Below are 17,186 nucleotides of genomic sequence, written 5' to 3' on the forward strand. Positions count from 1 at the left end.
ACAGTCCTGGTGAGTGACGGGGTTGAGTAAGCTTTCAATAAATACATTCATGTGCATTGGAATAGATATGAAGCCCAGAAAATTCATTAATTCCTGAAGTCCTGAATCCTAACACATAGGTCGTGAATTTTAGTAGGCAGAAGCCAGCAGCAGTGTGAGGCAGATGTAAAAATCAAAACAATTCACATTTAGTGACTTGCTGAATATAAGACGTTCTGTCTCATGTTATGAGAAATGAAAGAACATAGGCCCATTCCCTTGAGGTCTTCACAGGTCTTCTGGAGGAGCTTGCCTCTGGTTGACAAAGACAGGTTTGTGTTCCCCTGGTCTCTTTGTGCCTGCTGCCCCGGCCCGAGGTGGCTCTCACAGGCAGGGGGATTCGAGGCGCTCTCCAGTTCCCAGACCTGCCTGCCTCACTTAGCAGAGAACACAGCTAAGGCCTTCAGAGGGGAAGAGATCTGCTTCGAGTCCAGCCAGGAATCAGCTGAGACCCACTTATTTCTGAGGAAGAGGAGGCTTGAGGAGCAAACTCCAGCTTTGGAGTTTGGGGGGCTGTGGTTCTGGGGGCTTATGCAGGAGAGCAAAGAGTGTGGGCCAAAGGGCAGGGGCCAGGGGGACAGGAGGTTCCTCCCACAGCCCAAATTGAGGGGCATGGGGCTTCAGTTTATGACCTCAGTTATTTAATTTATAAAACAGCAATGGAGAAGGATCTTACTCAGGGGCCATGTATTTATAAACTGAGAAGTACTGAGTAATTAACCATGTAACGCATAGAGCTGGAGAAGCACAAGTGTGAACAATCTCCATTATATTAATTCTGTGCCACTGAGCACGTTGTGACCAATTACATCATTAATGAGAATATCAAGTATGCTGGGTTCTAGAATCAATGGACTGACACAGTATGTACCTTAGAGGCCATCCAACTTAGTTGCCTTTATCTGATATTAGAACCGTCTGGTCAATATTCATGCCAAGGAATTCTGATACTATCCAGAGGAGCAAAGGGTATGTTGAAATCAGATTTCATCTGGGGCTGCAAGAGGGCTTCTCGCCTACCCCCTGCAGGCAGCCCAGGTGATCAGACCCGTGCTTGTCCTCCTGGACCCCTGAGCACAGGCAGACTCCGCACCAGGGTGCTCTAAGGCACCACATGAGTAGGAAAACCAGCTCTGGGCGAGGACGTGGCTGGAAAGCTGTCCAAGGTGTCTGCTGTCCTCACACCTCAGCACTAAGGGAGGAAAGCCCCTCAGGCAGGTGCAGGGGGTGGGGGTGGCCCAATTACCCAGGCAAGAAGGAAACAGCACAACTGTTCCAGAATCTGCCAAAAGGCCCCGAAGGAAACAGCTGGCCCCCATGAGGCCAGCGCTGAGGCTGTATCCATCCATTACCAGGGGTCATCCTTTCACAGGATCACTGAGAAGCCACGTGGAGAACACTGCCCGCCCTGCCCCAGCCTCACCCTGTGGCTGGCACTGGTGAAAGGCCCGTCCCTTCATGGTAACAGAGCCCCTCCGCAAAATGCGACGATGCCCAGGAAGGTGACCCCACTCTTTCAAGTGGCTGTCATTCTGCTCAGAGGCCACTGAAGCCACAGCAGGTGATCATTATTCAAGTGGGGGTTGGGAGTCCCCCAGGCAGCTGCAAACCAGCCCCCTCCATTTAATTCTCATCTGTCTCCCTTCCCACGCCCAGCCCACCTGGGTGGTGTGGAAGGTCAAAGTAGACTCTTGTCAACCCCATCCCCCCCAGCACAGGCCCCAGAGTAAGAAGTAAGCTATGAAACTCCCTTAAGGAAATCTGTTCACTCCAGCCTGATGCAAGAGGGGCTCTGTTGGAGCCTGGGCGCTGGCCCAGCCACTGGGCCATGGGTGAAGCAGATTTTCTGGGCTCAGCTTCAAGGCAGGTTTGGGTGTGCCAGGACACTTAGCCAGGCAGCAGGCACCTGCCCACGTGGAGAGCTTGACATCATGTGGGTGTAAGTGGGGGGCACAGCTGAGCTGTGGAACAGGGAAGGGAAGAAGAGCAGCGGTGACAGGAGGTCCACTCTGTCCTCGTACCAGGATCTCAGCTCTCATCCAGCTCCCTCCTGGGCCGTCCTGAGGACTGTCACCTGAGAAGGGAGGAGGCGGTGCTGGGACTTTGCTCTGCCCATCCTAGCTCTCCCTCCCTACTCAGGTTGGGAACCTGACCCTGTGGGTATTGGAGGAGCCCAGGTCCTATGAGCAGGTGTCCTTTCCCAGGAAATGAGCTCAGAGCGTGCAGGGTGGGACGGAGCCTGAGAGGGCCCAGTGGCGGCTCTCCAGAATTGGAGAGTGGCTTTTTCACACTCATCTCTGTGTGGGTAGGGTTGTGTCCTGCTCTGTGTTCCCACCTGACTGCTAATCGTGGGCTTTGGTTCTTGAGAAAAGAAAAAGACAGTCAGGAGACCCTGGAAGGAGAGCAGCAGGGGGAGAGACCAGGGACGCAGTATCAGTGACATGCCCAGCCCAGCTCCCTGTCCCCTCACTGGGCGACCACACAGATGAGCGCTCTGCATAGAAACCCGGGGACGGTTGGGCCCTGCTAGTTTGAGCATCTTAAAGGAGCGGAGAGTGCAGCCCAGAGAAGTTGTGGCTTTGTGCTCCAGGTCACCCAGAGCGTACATGGGAGACCGTGGACTCACAAATGAGGTCTCCTGGCTGCAGGTCCGAACAGCCCTTCTCCAGCCACAGTGGGAAGGGAGGTGAGAAACGGGACTAGAAGAAGGCCCAGGAGGAGGACAGACACAGACCCTGGGGGAGAGCCAGGCTGGCTCCCGGACGCGCTCCACCAGGCGCCTACTGGTCCCCAGGGGCTCGGGCTCTTTCTCGGCACTCAGCTGATACTCTCCTCACTGGGGAGGGAGAACAGAATCCTTCTTCCACAAGAGATAATAAAAATGTAAAGGGGGAAAAAAGGGGAGAAATTCCAGGGTGAGGCCCAAGGCAAGGGGGAGGGGGCTCAGGAGGGGCTTCAAGGGGTTGTGCCAACTGCCCATGCCCTGCCTGGATGAGGAGATCCAAGGTCAGGCCTACAGGCAGCAGAAGGCAATGGAAGGTGGTCCCCGGAAGAGGCTCCTTGCCAACTCCTTCCACCCTGCACGTGCACCAGGGGTAAGGGGGCGAGACCCCAGTTCCAGTGGCCACTGAGCAAACGAGCCCTGATCCCTGAGGACGGCTAGTGTGTGTGTGGGTGACCCTGGGGTGCCGTGGGGGGCTCCACTAGAGATAGGAGTGGAGGACAGCTGTCTCGGGTAGTTCAAGCAGGTAGGAAGCAATAGCAACACATTTTGGCCACATCTTCTTCTCATACGAAATGCCAATTTCTGTTTTCCAAAGCCAGTTAAAGAGAAGTGAGACAGAGAACATGGCAGGGTTCACCCAGTTTTGCCGTTTGATTGATACACTGTGTTGGGTGTCCTTTTTCATTTCACCCTCACAACTCTCTGAGGAGGGCATTATTGTCCCATTTTGCAGATGAAGGTCCCTGTGCTGGTAGGGGACAGGAACAGGGTGATAACTGATGATGCTCTGATAAGGAGAATCCCCAGCTACAAAAGTGGGCACCCTCCAGTGTCCCTTAGTCCAGCTTCCTACTTCCAGCCATGGCTTCAGTGCTTCCTGAGCGTTCAGGGAGACTGTCACCTGGGGCTGGGGACACCAGGAGCTCCAGAGGCTGGAATTGACCAAAGGACAAGTACCGGGGCACGCTGGCCCCTCTGGCAGGGAAGATTTCAGAGGTGTGCACCCTGCACTGCTAAATGTCTCAGAGGGTGAGCGCCACATGCCCTCTGCTATGGAAAGCTTCACCCAGCCCTTTGCATTCAGTATGGGCCTCTGGGGATCTTCTCTCGTGCAAGCAATGAGGCCTTGGGGATGTGCCAGGCTGAGAGGACTAATGCTGCCCCATGTCCCTAGTGGCAATTCTCAGCATGTGCCCTCCTACCGGCTCTGTGAGGACTTTAACTTAACTTCATGGCCTTTCAACATTCAGGGGGTTGGGTGTGCTGCTCCCCCTACTGTATGAAACACACACACACACACACACACACACACACACACACACACACACACACACACACACACACAACCTGAGTGCCACAGAACAAGGGTCATAACTGCTGGAGTTTGCCTGTGCCTTGACTGCCATAGACCATGCATGGTGGATGATCCTGCATTTCCCAGGCACCTGTTTGTGCAGGTCACAGTGCCCCAGCTCTCTCTGAGCTGGGTCCCAGGCTCAGAATATCCATAGCTCAGGCTGCTACTGCTCCATCTCCCTCCATCATCTCCTTTCAGGATCGAGATGGCTAGAAGTGGGAGGTGGGACCAGGGAGCCAGGGTGATAGGAGAACCTCTCCACCCAATCCAATCCTGGACCTGCCTCCTCAGCGCCCCACGCCAGGCTGCATTTAGTGAGCTCAGCTCTGTAACTAGAGGGACTGGGCCTGGCCCCTCCCCTTCTGAGGGCTCTGGAAGGGCCAGTTTCTCACATCTTTTAATCAAGTCATCCATTTCTCCAGGCAACCAACACAGAAGCCTGGACCAGGTGATGGAGATGCTCCAGCTCCTACCCAGAGGTTCTGTTTTCCATTCTGCTTTCTTCGGCTGGGTAATTATGGATCTGTCCTCAGCATTCTGTTTCTTAGCATCGCTGTTGCAAAGCCCATCTATGTTAAGCTGGTCTCACCACTTCTACCTGGTGTGACACTGCAAGAGTACCTAGACATCGGGCTGCCTGTGCCAGGTGTGAATGTGTGCCTATGGATCCTTTATCAATAAGTATTTATCCAGTGCTCACTCTGTGCCAGGCCAAGGTGGACTAGACACAGGGCTCCCGGCAGTGAAGTGGAGGGGCAAGATCACTGTGCCCATGGAGTTTATGTTTCAGTGGCAGAAACAGTAAGTCAGGAAATAAGATCACTTCAGGTAGTGAGAAATGCTGAAGGTAATAAAGCAGATTGGTGCATAGTGAATGAAAGTTGCACTGGTGGGTACAGGTGGCTGCTTTTGATAGGGTCGCCAGGCAAGGCTTCTCCAAGGAGACAGGAAGGTCTGGTGGCCAAGCATTCCAGGCAGAGGAAGAGCAAAGACAGAAGCCTGGCAAGGGAATGAGTGAAGCATGTTTGTAGGTGGAGAGCAGTAGCAGGGCGTGGGTGGGGGTAGTGGTTGATAACAGGATTTGAGATCAGAGAGGTCAGCAGGGTCCAGGTCCTAAAGTGTTTAAGGAGGTAGACTGTGCAGCCTGGTTCTCTACTATGCCACTTCTAGCTGTGTGACCTTGAGCAAGGTACTTAACCCCTCTGGGTCCATGGGTGGGAGAGGGTAATGATAGTACCTACCCCCTTTAGAGAGTTGTGATGCTCAGATGAGTAAACCTATGTAACGAGCTTAGAACACTGCCTGTCACATAGTAGATGTCATACCTGTCAGCTATTCTAAAAAGTAAACATTTGCCTCTATGATCAGCCTTACCGTTATTACAAAAAGAAGCTTAGATTTGAAGAGGTATGTGCTTGTGTGCTGGGACAAGTTCTGGACTGGAAATTAGGGGAGACCTGATTCTTACTCCTCATACTGTCTTCAAGGCCTGGTTTTCCAGTCCCTCTAAGGAGTACCAGGACAGTCCTGTGTCCTGAACAATAACACAACAGTTGGCTCTGAAGGATGAGGTCTTGATAAGAAGATAAAATTGTTACCCAGGGAGTGAATTAAAATCTCATAAAAAGAGTGTCATAGTGTGGGTAAAATTGTATTATTTCCAAATATCTTGCCTGGCTTTAGTGTATCTGCATATCAACAGGCATTTCTCAGGGGTGGAGGATGGTTCATCTCCACATCAGTGGGTAATTACCTGTGCAACCTAGGACTTACCTGAACCTGACAGGTTAGGGGGAGGTCCTGGCTTGCTTCTGCTGCAGTAGGAGAAAGAGACTGCCCCGGACTGCAGTTTGTAAGCAATAAATGGGTTTTAAACTTTATTTCTCCCTTTGACTGATTTTGGTTTTAGAGGTATTTTGCCCCGGGATTTCCTCTCCCTGGACTTACACATAGACAAGCTAAAGCTCCAGGGACACATCTGGAGCACGGAAAGGATGGAAGGCAAGGACATTAGAGGGGCGCAGGCACAGGGCTACAGGATAAAGGCCCAAGGTCAACTGGGCACTGGGCTTGAGGCAGGCCACTGCCTCACCTTTTTCATCTATCAAATAACAGAGTTGGTTGAGATGATTAATAAGCTTTGTCCTAGTGACTCCCCTCAAAACATCCACGGGAGGCTGAATGTTAGGGGTAAGGATATAAAGAGATCATCTGGAGGTGTGAGGCCTTGAGGATAATGAGCCCTGGGTCTGAGATCATCTTGAGATAAAGTGGTTTCCTCTTTGCCAGCTGGAGGTGTAGAAGGAGCTAGTATTTGGAGTCCTGGCTTGGGTCCCACCCTATGACCAGACCCCTGAGGTGTGTGGCCAGCAGCTTTGGGGAGCACTGCCATCCGAAATGCCCACCCTTCTCCCCAGCCAGATGAGGAGAGGCACTGACAAGTTCTGCATATTTACAAACACTCATGCACATCCCTCCAAGGCACTGGGCTTCTGACAGTTTATAGGTAAATCAAATTTTTGTAAACCAAATTCTGTGCTCAGTGCCCTTTGGTTGCTTACTGTTTAAAGAGGCCCTGTTGCAAATCCTTCTGTGAAGCAAATATCACTCCCCCATAAATATCAATGTTCACATTTAGGCTTTTAAAGTATGGGGAGCCCCCTCTGTTCAAGTGTGTGTGTGTGTGTGTGTGAGAGAGAGAGAGAGAGAGAGAGAGAGTACGTGTATTTGCATTCATCTGGTATATAAAAAGAGTCATAAATAAAATGTTTTCTTTCTCTCCCAGGCTTTGTTGTGATATGTTGCTGGAAAAAAGACACACTGTCCAAGCAAAGGGCAGACCCTGAGCTGCTCAGATCCCTATCTGAGCATGCCACCTGTCCTTCCTGGAGTCCAACCCCTGCTCCCCATGGGCACATCCCCACAGGGGCCACCGCAGAGCAAGCCATGGAAGAAACGATAACTTGGGAAAAAAAGGAAAATTTGCCGCCTGAAATGTGGAAGGGGGAAGCAGATGTGGGAGGCAGAAGGGGGTGACTGGGAATTCTCCTGGAATTCATTCACGAGATTGCATTCTACGATCAATTATTCATCAGAGAACATCCAGGGAACCACTGCTGTTTGCTGTCTGCTTTTCTGCTAGACAAGGTTGGTGGCCCTAACAGTTACCTGTTTCAGAGCTCAGAAGAGTAGCTTGACTCCCGTGGTAACTGTACGGCACCTCCCTGAGCACAGTATCTTTTTCCACCAGCCCACACTTCTGAACTCGGTGTGGGGAAGGGTCCCCTTCATTCCTCAGCCTTTGGCAGGCTGGCTTGGGGACTAGCCAAGGAGCCTCTGGGAAGACTCTCCTTCATCATTTATTAATGGTCTCTGGCCTCTTCCCTGAAATAATCAGGGTTGGGATATTTTCATATCGTGCAGTTAATTGCCATGTGCACTGCTTAACGAGTTAGGGCACTGGGTAGCAATTTGGAGGCCCACTAAGGACAGCAGATAGGACATGACTCACCGTGTTGCCTGCTGCAGCCAGGGGCGGGGTAGGGGAGAGAGGGAGCCATCAGTGCGATGTGGGAGGTGCAGGGGGTGGGGGCTCACGTTCACAGGGAAAGTGTTAAGAACCAGGCTTCTCCTCTGGGAGGAGAGGGAGATGAGCTCCTGGCAGAAGCTAGCTTCTTACCACAACAGACACCCAGACACCCACAGGATGCCCCGGGAACTGTCTCAAGAGCATGCAGAGTTACGATCAGCAGCCTTGTGCTGTGGCCCCTCTAGTTCCCTAGAAGTGGGGTCTGTGCTGGGGATTCCTGTGTGTGTGTGATTTGTTGAGGGCGCTCTCAGGAGAAGCTGTGAGGGGGCAGGGAAGACAGGAGACCAGTCCAGGCCAAGCTGCCACTGAGGCGCAGCCTAGCCTCAGCCTGACCCCACTGGGAGTTCTGGTGTGTGAATGGCCCTGTGAAGTTTGTCCACCTTAAGACAGGGAGAGCTAGCCTCCATGTTCTTACACCAGTGCCATTAGCCAAGGGCTATTTAGCCTCCGGGGCGTCTCCCAAGGAAGCGGCTCCTTTCCTGTCAGCTGAGGATCAGCCCACTGCAGAAGGTGCAGTGATGGGCCATTAGCAGCCAACACTGCAGCAGCGTGGGTGGGTGCCCGCTGGAGAAGGGGCCTGGGTGGGGCAGCAGTGGCATCTGCTACTTCTTTCCGGGCTGGGACGCCCAGACGTCTGGTCGCCCTGAGGCCCAGCTGCCTCCCTTTGGAACAGGGTTAAACAGCCTTCCGCTGCTCTCCTGCAGTGTAGAAGGGTAACAAAGTTACAGAGGATGTGGAAGGCGTCTTCTGGCTGAAATGCGCTATATAAATGCCTGCCGGTGTTTCAGCAGTAACCCCCACGCGTCTCGGGCAGAAGGGCCCAGGTTTACGTGCCCACGTGGCTGCAGAGCACAGGCCTCAGCTTGGCGGGGTTTGTAAGGCTTCTCTCGCCGCGCTCTCCGCTGGCCTGGGCTCCCTCCCTTAGACAGACGTGCCTTTGGGAAGGCCTTACGCTTGGGGGTGATGCACACAGAACGGAGAGGGGTTCATTTTCAGCTTTTAGCCATGAACAGTGTGAGGGTCCTTTTCAGGCCAACTCAGACTAGCATAGGGACAGGGATGGGCTTGGGGTTCCCCTGAGGGGGCTGCAGGAGGGCCTCTTCCTGTTCCCATCCATTCTGTCATCCATTCTGGGCAGGCCAGTTCAGAGGCTAGAAAGGGCTGAGTGCTCAGGGTGCTGAGAGCAGCCTTCTGTTACCCAGAGGACAATGGGTGCGAAGGAAGCACTTCCCCAGTCCCTGCTGCATCCCCTCCTTCCTACCCCTGGCCCAGCTCAGAGGAAAAGGGGCCTCACCAAAGGCGGCCCCCTGTGGGATGAGCTGCATTATCTGTGTCTGGTGTCGGTGTCAGGAAGCCTGACCGGCTGCCTGTCAGGCCTTCAAGCAAGAGAAAGTAATGGGGGCGTCTCGTGCTCTTTTCCACCCCAGTGCATCTGCAAGGTCACTTCCTCCCCTGCCCCCACGGTGGGCCCGTGTCCCTGCAGGCCTTGTGCCTTCGTGTCCACTTGGAATGTCACGGAGCTTGTTCTTTTCTAGGGGAGGACACCCTGCCCCAGCCCCACCTGGCCTCCTGGGTGTACCCCACCTCCTGGGGAACGGAAGGCATGCTGGCCTGTACCTCTGTTGGACTGAAAAATGAAGAAAGTGACTGAGCTTGGGAAAAATGCATTTTGCTTGTCATTAGTGGCACCGTGGGATTATGCCTGGGGGAAACATAAGTTCTACCTTACAAGCATAAGCATAGTGTGTGTGTGTGTGTGTGTGTGTGTGTGTGTGTGTGTGTGTGTGTGTGTGTGTGTGTGTGCGCGCGTGTGTGCCCCTATGTGATGGGGGCAGGTCACACTGTGGCCCCACCCTATTGGGGGCAGGTCCCCATCCCAGGGATGCAGACACCTGCCTGCAGCAGAGTGAGTCAACACTCAGCAAGGACAGGTCTGACTAAGGAAACATTTGACCCAGCGTGAGGTTGGGTTTCTGTGCACCTGAGGTGGGTGGAAGAGGTGGGCTAGGCAGAGCCCCTCTGCTTCAGGGTCTGGAGACTAGATTTCCTCAGAGGAACCATAATGGGGGGCAAGTCTAGAAAACTAGAGAAAGGAGACAATGCAAAGTCCACCAGTATGGGCAGGGTAGGCTGCATGGAGGTGGTGAGACTTCAAAGAAGTACAGCATTTGAACTGAGAGGGAGTCAGAAAGAGTGCATAGGGGAGGCAACTCTGCCAGAAAGTGTGGAGACAGGAGGGAGAGAAGCAGGCCAGCCTGAAGAAAAACTTGCCAGAATCATCATTAGAGCTAATACTAATTGAGCACCTACTATGTGCCAGATGCTTAGGTCTTTAGATATTAACTTGTTTGAGCCTCACAATGACCCCATAAGGTAAGTATTATTCCCATTTTAGGGAGGAAGAAACTGAGGCCCAGAGAAGCTAAGTAATGGACATAAGATCGCTCAGCCAGTAAGTGGCAGAACCTGGATTTGAACCCAGCAGGCAGCCTGGCTCTGGGGCCCCTTCTATCAATAAATCTTTCTATACCAGCTAGCCTACAGTGGGTGCTTAGTATGTGCCAGGCACCATTCTGAGCCTTTTGTGTGTATGTGTGTGGAGTCCTCATCATTAACCCCATTTAACAGATGAGAAAACTGAGACACAGAAAGTTTCATACAAGATCACTCAAGGTCACACAGAGCAGTGCCCCCCCCCCCCCCGCAATGACCCCAGGTGGTCTGAGTCCTTAGTCCTTAGTGACTACACCACACCTCCACATGGACGTGGGGGAGATGGTGTGGGTGAAGACCTTGCACACTACACCTGGGTATGTGGATTTACCCCCTCCCCCACCCCACCACCCCAAGCACTGGGCTTAATTGCTGATGGGGAGAAAAGATGTGGGGAAGATGCACTCAGCTGGGACATGTGATAAGAGGCCACTCATGACTGGGTGAGAAACACATTCCAGAGACAAGCTAATTATGGGCACATGAAACCCTTTCTGGAAACCCCACTCACCCAGGGGGTGGGGCAGGTGTTCCAGCTGGAGCAGAGAGGCCCTTTCTCCTCTGTCCCTAATGTGGGCCCTGCTCCCTGGGAGCCCTCTGAGGCTGGGGTAGGGGGCGGGGCTGGCTTCCTCTGTGGCTCCCTTGGCCTAGTTTCTACACGGCTGCCAGGTACCAGGGCCTGGCAGACTGGTTATAAATAACCCTGAGTGACAGCAAGGCCTTCACGCTGACGGTGATGCGGATTAAGCTGGATGTGCAGCCCCAAGGTCATTGGCATGACTGCAGCCTAACTGCTCTGGGAGGGTCTAGTTGAGGGGGGACCCAAGGAGGCAACAGCAGGGGCACAGGGGCCTGAGCCCCCAAGTCCAGCCCAGCTCAGACTTTTCTCCCATGGTCCAAATTCTTGACGCCTGCTCTTCCCTGCTCAGAGTTGCTCTCTAAACACCCCCCCACGAATCCCCAGCTCCATCTGCCCTCCCCTTGCCTGCCCTCAGCAGGTTTTCTCAGCCCAGGCTGGGCCCAAAGGGCCCCAGGCCACAAGGCCTTGGCAGGGGAATAAATTGCCAGGTGGGGGCGGGTTGTTAACTGGGGGTAGGGTTAGGTGAGGAGGCGGGCTGGTAGGTGGGGGAATAGGTTGTCTGGTAGGGGTGGGTAGTTAGGTAAGGGGTAGGTTGTGAGGTGGGGGAGGGGTTGTGAGGTGGGGGAGGGGTGTGAGGTGGGAAGAGTTCCTGGACATTTACCTGCTGCTTCAGCTGCACCTCCTTCCCAAACTGCACTTTCCTCTTGCTTTCTGAGTGATGGTGGCCAGCGACTCTGAGTTTACTCAGCAAAACTGTGCCTAGCTCCTTGGAGACCTGTGTGCGTGCGTGCGTGTGTGTGTGTGTGTGTGTGTGTGTGTGTGTGTGTGTGCATGCGCACGTGTGTGTGTGTCTATGTCCACTCTGCTTATAAAAAAGATACTTAGAAATCAGAGTCTTGCAGTGAGACAGGACCTACGGGATGAATTCACTCTACAGGGCTCACAGAGGGCACATGATGTGTGCATGGCTAAAGCCCAGGCTTTCTGAACTTTCTGATTCCCAGTCTAGTGCTCCTCAGTGACAGCCTGTTGGGGTTCAGTTCCATGCCAAAGGAGCTCCAGGAAGGCCCAGTGACAGAGGCTGGGGTTAAAAGGACTTTAGTTTAAGGAGCTGGTTGTGGGGTGGGGAATGGAAGGGGCTGGGGGCAGTTCTCGGCCCTGGCTGAGGGGTGGATGGCCACTGGGGGAGACCCAGCAGAAGCTGCGCGGGGCAGGAGTCTGGGTAGTGACCACAGGCTTGGGTGGGGATGAAACTGGGCTGCGACTCCAGGTCCAGCTGAAGTCCCAATGAGTTCTGGAGGTGCTGGACATTGTCTGTTGGTGCTTGGCATTTCTATCTACCTCTCCTATGTTCCTTCTGTGTTACAGGGACTAGAAAGATAAAACGGCATTTCCCAGAGTCCCATGCTGCTCGGATTCTGGCTGCAATTTAGTTTTGCCAACAAGAGGCATCCCCATGAAATCTGGAAGGCGGCAGGGAGCCAGGGGCCATCCCCCCTGCAGTGGTGTCCGAAAGTGAGTAGGCTCCAGCTAGTGTGGGTGTGCGGCAACCGATGCACCCGTGGCCTTGTCACCAGCTGCCTGGTGGGCAGCTGTGGCAGCATGGGTGGTCCCAGCAGGGGCAGTGACTGTCTCCTGGTCTCAGTTGTGCAGATGCGACTTAAGCCAATAACCTAGAGGGGCCCCTGACTTCCATTTGTCTAGCTCCTCTGGTGAGTTTATAGTTCCTATTCCCTTATTAAATCCCTCCCTCCCTCCCTCCCTTCCTTTCTTCCTTCCTTCCTTAGGTGTTTCTGTTTTCTCCATAGGACGCTGCTGGGATAGACAGAAGCAGGGCTGAGTGGAGGAGAGCTGGACTTGAGCCTGATTCAGAGGCCAGCAGGGATGCAGAGCCTGGCGCCTGTGACGAGGATGTGATGTAGTGGAAGAACTGCAGACTGTAGGTGTTTGGAGAGCCAGGGTCAGGGGCTTTCTGGGTGGCCAGGGAGGAGCCACCAGCTGCTCCTCAGTGATCTGATTCATGCACGCTGGAGGAGAGATGGTCGCAATCCCAGCAGACCCTTTCAAAGACAACCTAGTGCCGCCCCTGTTTAGAGACCAAGAGCTCTTGGCTCCTGCAGAGACTGGGGGAATGTGGAAGCAAATCCAGGCATATCCCACGCGGAGTCTGGGGCCGAGCTGGGTCAGGCTGTGGAGATAATCCTAGTACATCCGGGGGCCACTGTGATGACTGATGGGCAGCTCCTTTCAAGAATGCCAGCTGGAAAAATGTGCAAACTGCCAAGAACATTTCCTGGGGAACTTGCCCAGGCTGCTTTGGCCTTGCAGGGCTCATCTCTGCCATCTCACTGCTCCAGGAAGCCCAGATGTAGGCCAACCTGGTAGGAGGAGGAACTGAACCCGGAGGCTCAGAGGGGCGGGCCCAGACCGGGTTCTGGCAGATCTGCCCAACTGACAGCTGCACCCAACAGGAAGGGGAGGCCGTGGCTGCCCCCAGAGGGGCCACACTCCTGCCAGACCCATATCTGAACACCACACACACCCACTACAGAAGATAAAATAAGAACCTGCAGAGCCCAGAGCGACTCAGAGTAATGGAGCCGCCCATGAGCTGCGCTCTTCTGGCTCCTGACACATCTGATTGGTCTAAGCACCCCTGCCAGATGGCCCTCCTTCCCCGTTGGACATATGAGCTCCCCACACAGCCCCTTGGCCCAGTCCTAAGTCCCGTAGTCCTGATTCTGCATACCCTTCCTCTGTGTACATTCCCCATCTGTGCAGGTAGGGTAACAGAAACACCCATGCGCCAGGGTATCATGAGGATTAAGCCTCAGGACTAGAGGTCAAGGGCTGAAGCAGCACCAGCATATAACTGTCTGGTCAATGTGAGCTGCTGTTATTAATTGAACCCATCAACCAGATGATTGTCTTAACTCTCCATCTCCATTATCCACGACCAATAAAGTTATGGTGTTTAAACACTTCCTGACTTTCTTTCCCAGGAACCAACCCTCACATTGAAGATCAGAGTTTGGAAAGGCTTAGTGTTCTCACCCTGCACTGAGCGGCCACCACTCAGCGTGTTCAGCTGGACACAAATGACCCTGCCGGAGGTTGGTGGTGGGCAGCCTTGCAGTGGATGGGAATCAGAGATACTATTCTCCCTGTTGAGTGACCTACAGGCACAGTCCCATCCAGCCGTGGAGGAGTTATCCTCCCCCCAGATGAGGAACCAGGTTCAGGAGGATTGAGGAAGTCCCCAGCCATCCCAGAGCTGGTTGGTGCAGGAGCTGGGATGTGAACCTAGTCCGCTAGTTCAGGTCACAGGTGTAACCACTGGAAGCACTGCCAGTGGAGCAGGTGCCTTCTGGGCCCCCCGGGGAAGTCCGTGAGCCCTGTCAGCAGCACCTCCCCGCTCTCCTGCCACCCCGCCTCACTGCCCCGCTCAGCTTCCGCCCCAGCCACCTTCTGCCCTGGGCAGGGCAGGTGGCCTACAGGGTTCTGCTCCACCCTCCTGGCCTGGCTAGATGGCTGCAGCTGTTTTGTTTTCCTTCCTTTCTTTCAGTTTAAGCTGGTAATTGTCATGCTGTTTGGATATCATCCCTGATATTTAAGTCTCAACTCTTTTTAAATACGGAAAAGACAGAACTGGCCTCAGTGTGTGCCTCCGGATGGCACAGCAAGAGGGCCCTGATCCCCCCCGTGGGGCTCACCCTTGGATTCCTTTTGAAAGGAGCAGGGAGGAGCCTTCTTTGCTGGCACAGGAGACTTAGAGCCTCCTTAGGACCATCTAAAGGCAGAGGGGTGCCCCCATTGGTGCTCAGTCCTCAGCCTAGAATCCCACCATCGCAGCCTCTTTTGTCCCAGAGCCACGTACTTGCTTTGGCCAACGCAGTGCCTCACACATTTGAATCAGAATGCTTGCGCTCTCTGATTCTTTCTGTTCCCATGGCTCCCTATTGTCCACTTACTACTATAAACATTTACTTTCCCTGCTTGCTGCCTTGTGAATAGTGCCATTCCAAACTTCATGCAAATGCAGGCAGCCTGGAGAAAGGTAGCAACCGTTAAGCCCCATGAATTATACCTGCACGAACCAATGTGTTCACAGACACCCTCAAATAACTCTAGTCGACTGGGGACCTGGGGGGCTGGGGGGTGGGCTGGGGTCATTTTAGAGTCTAGGGCACTGCCTTGGACTAAAGGGCCAAGTGTCCTGGGCAGGGAAAGGTGGGAGCTTCTTGGCCATCATCACTGTTTTTCCAGGCTGGGCCTCCATGGGACTATCCAGCCACCATTTTTTTAAGCATCCATGACTGGCCTGTGATTGTGAGGGATGCTTTAGAGACATCATCTAAGTCGATTCTCTGAGAGACGGGTATTATCCCATATCACAGATGGGAGAACTGAGGCTCAGGAGGTATCACTTGCCTGAGTCCTCACGGCGGACAAGAGACCAGGGGGTCTGTAATGCCAGGGAGAGGAAATCCTGGGGCAAAATACCTTTAAAACCGAAATCAGTCGAAGGGAGAAATAAAGTTTAAAACCTGTTTATTGCTTACAGACTGCGGTCTGGGGCTGTTTCTCTCTCCTGCTTGGGCATAAGCAAGCGAGACCTCCCCCCAGCCTCTCAGGTTCACATAAGCCCACTGGTGGCCCAGGTAATTACCCGCTGATACGGAGATGAACTACTTCTCTCCACCCCTTAGGAAAGCTAAGGCGGGGGTCAGCACCCAGAAACTGTTGTAGTAGGAGCTATTAGGTCACTATAGGTGTATTCAGGATGCTAGTTATATTTTAATCCATTTCTGTAAAGGTTACCCAAATACCCTATTATAAACTAATGGACTTGCATGACTATGATTAACAAGCTGTTCCACACCACTGTCCCAGTGGGGGGGTGAGGGGGGAATACATTATTACATTGTTTCAATCCCAAGCACCTTGTGATTCCTCTGTATTTCTGGAAGCCTTAACAGAAACTTTCTTAGCTTTCCTGGCTTCCTACCAAACCCGGAGTGGGGAGGGATTTGAGAGCTTTCTGTATATTTTCTCATCAGAGGAGCCTCTCCTCCTTGCTGGCATCCAGGCTGGATAAAGACAGAGCCCCTGACCAGTTTCCAGGCTGATGGGACAGGCAAGATGAGCAAGCAGGAACCTTCTGCCTCATGGAGGAGATGCTGGAATCCACCTCCACCACCGAGCAACCAGCAACATTCCCTGGGGTTCACCATTCACCAGGCTGTCCTGGGCTTCACAGGTATAAACCCTCCTAACAGCTCATCCAAGTGAGTACTGTCACCATCTCAACCTTAGACAGGTGCTAACTGGGTCTCAGAGAGGTTAAGGAATTTGCCCAACACCAGACAGCTAACGAGTACAGGGCCAGGGTTTCTTAACCATGGCAGCACCTTCCCCAGGAACAAAGGGTGCTGCCGAAGCACAGAAGGGGGAGCGACCAGGTAGAGGGGCCCACTAGCTGCTTACAATAGGCCACATGTAGAATGACAAACTGAGACCTGGAGAAGATAGATGACCCGCCAGGGGCCTTCTGCTAGTAAAAAATGGAATTGGTTTTCAAGCCAGGTGCTGTGCCTCTGTGCCTCACTCATCCCCTTATCCTTATCTGCTTTACCTGGTTGGGAAGGACTCATTAGTTGGTGGGGGCAGGTGATGTGAAATGCTTCAAAAAGGAAGCCCTTAGAAGTTCTCAGCTCTGAGGCGGAAGGCACCCAGAGCTCAGTTTTTGAAGTGCTGGGCCCGCTGGCCTCAGTCTGTTGGCGGGGCCGCACTGGCAGCCTCCACCCCATTGGAGATGTGCAGCCTGCCTCTGATGGACACCGTTTGAGACTCTCAATCCCCAAGAGTGATTCTGTCTCACGGATGAGAGCCTCTGCCATCTGTACGTGTCGGGTGACAAATCCAGACGCACACTCCCTGTCTGGGTAGAGACACGTCAAGCCTGATTAGGCTCGTGAACCTAACTGCTGCTTGTGGATTCTTTTAGGGAAAGCCTGGGAGATAAATGGAAATCAGGAGCGATTCATGCCAGGAAGTTGCCTGGTGATGTATCGTGAAGGGTCTAAAGTAGATACATGGGGGAGTGGGCAGAAAAACACCACCCATGTGACTCTGGGGTGAAATGAATGACCGGCTGGTGCCAGGCAAGGGGCTTCAAACACCATAATCCCCAGTTCCTTATCAGGTGCTTGAAATCCCAGAATGAAGATCTCCACCACTGGCGAGTCCAGCAGGGAGTGTTTTTGTCTTCTATGGCCCGGCTCCCAAGTGTGGCCGTCAGGGAACACAGGCAGCTGAAGAACAGAAGCACGCCCCATACCCAGAGTGCAGTTGGTGACATGGGCACAGCCAGCCTGACCTACTCACGCCTTCAGGTCTGGAT

Source organism: Manis pentadactyla, chromosome 16 (assembly GCF_030020395.1).
Source record: "Manis pentadactyla isolate mManPen7 chromosome 16, mManPen7.hap1, whole genome shotgun sequence".
Lineage (NCBI taxonomy): Eukaryota > Metazoa > Chordata > Mammalia > Pholidota > Manidae > Manis > Manis pentadactyla.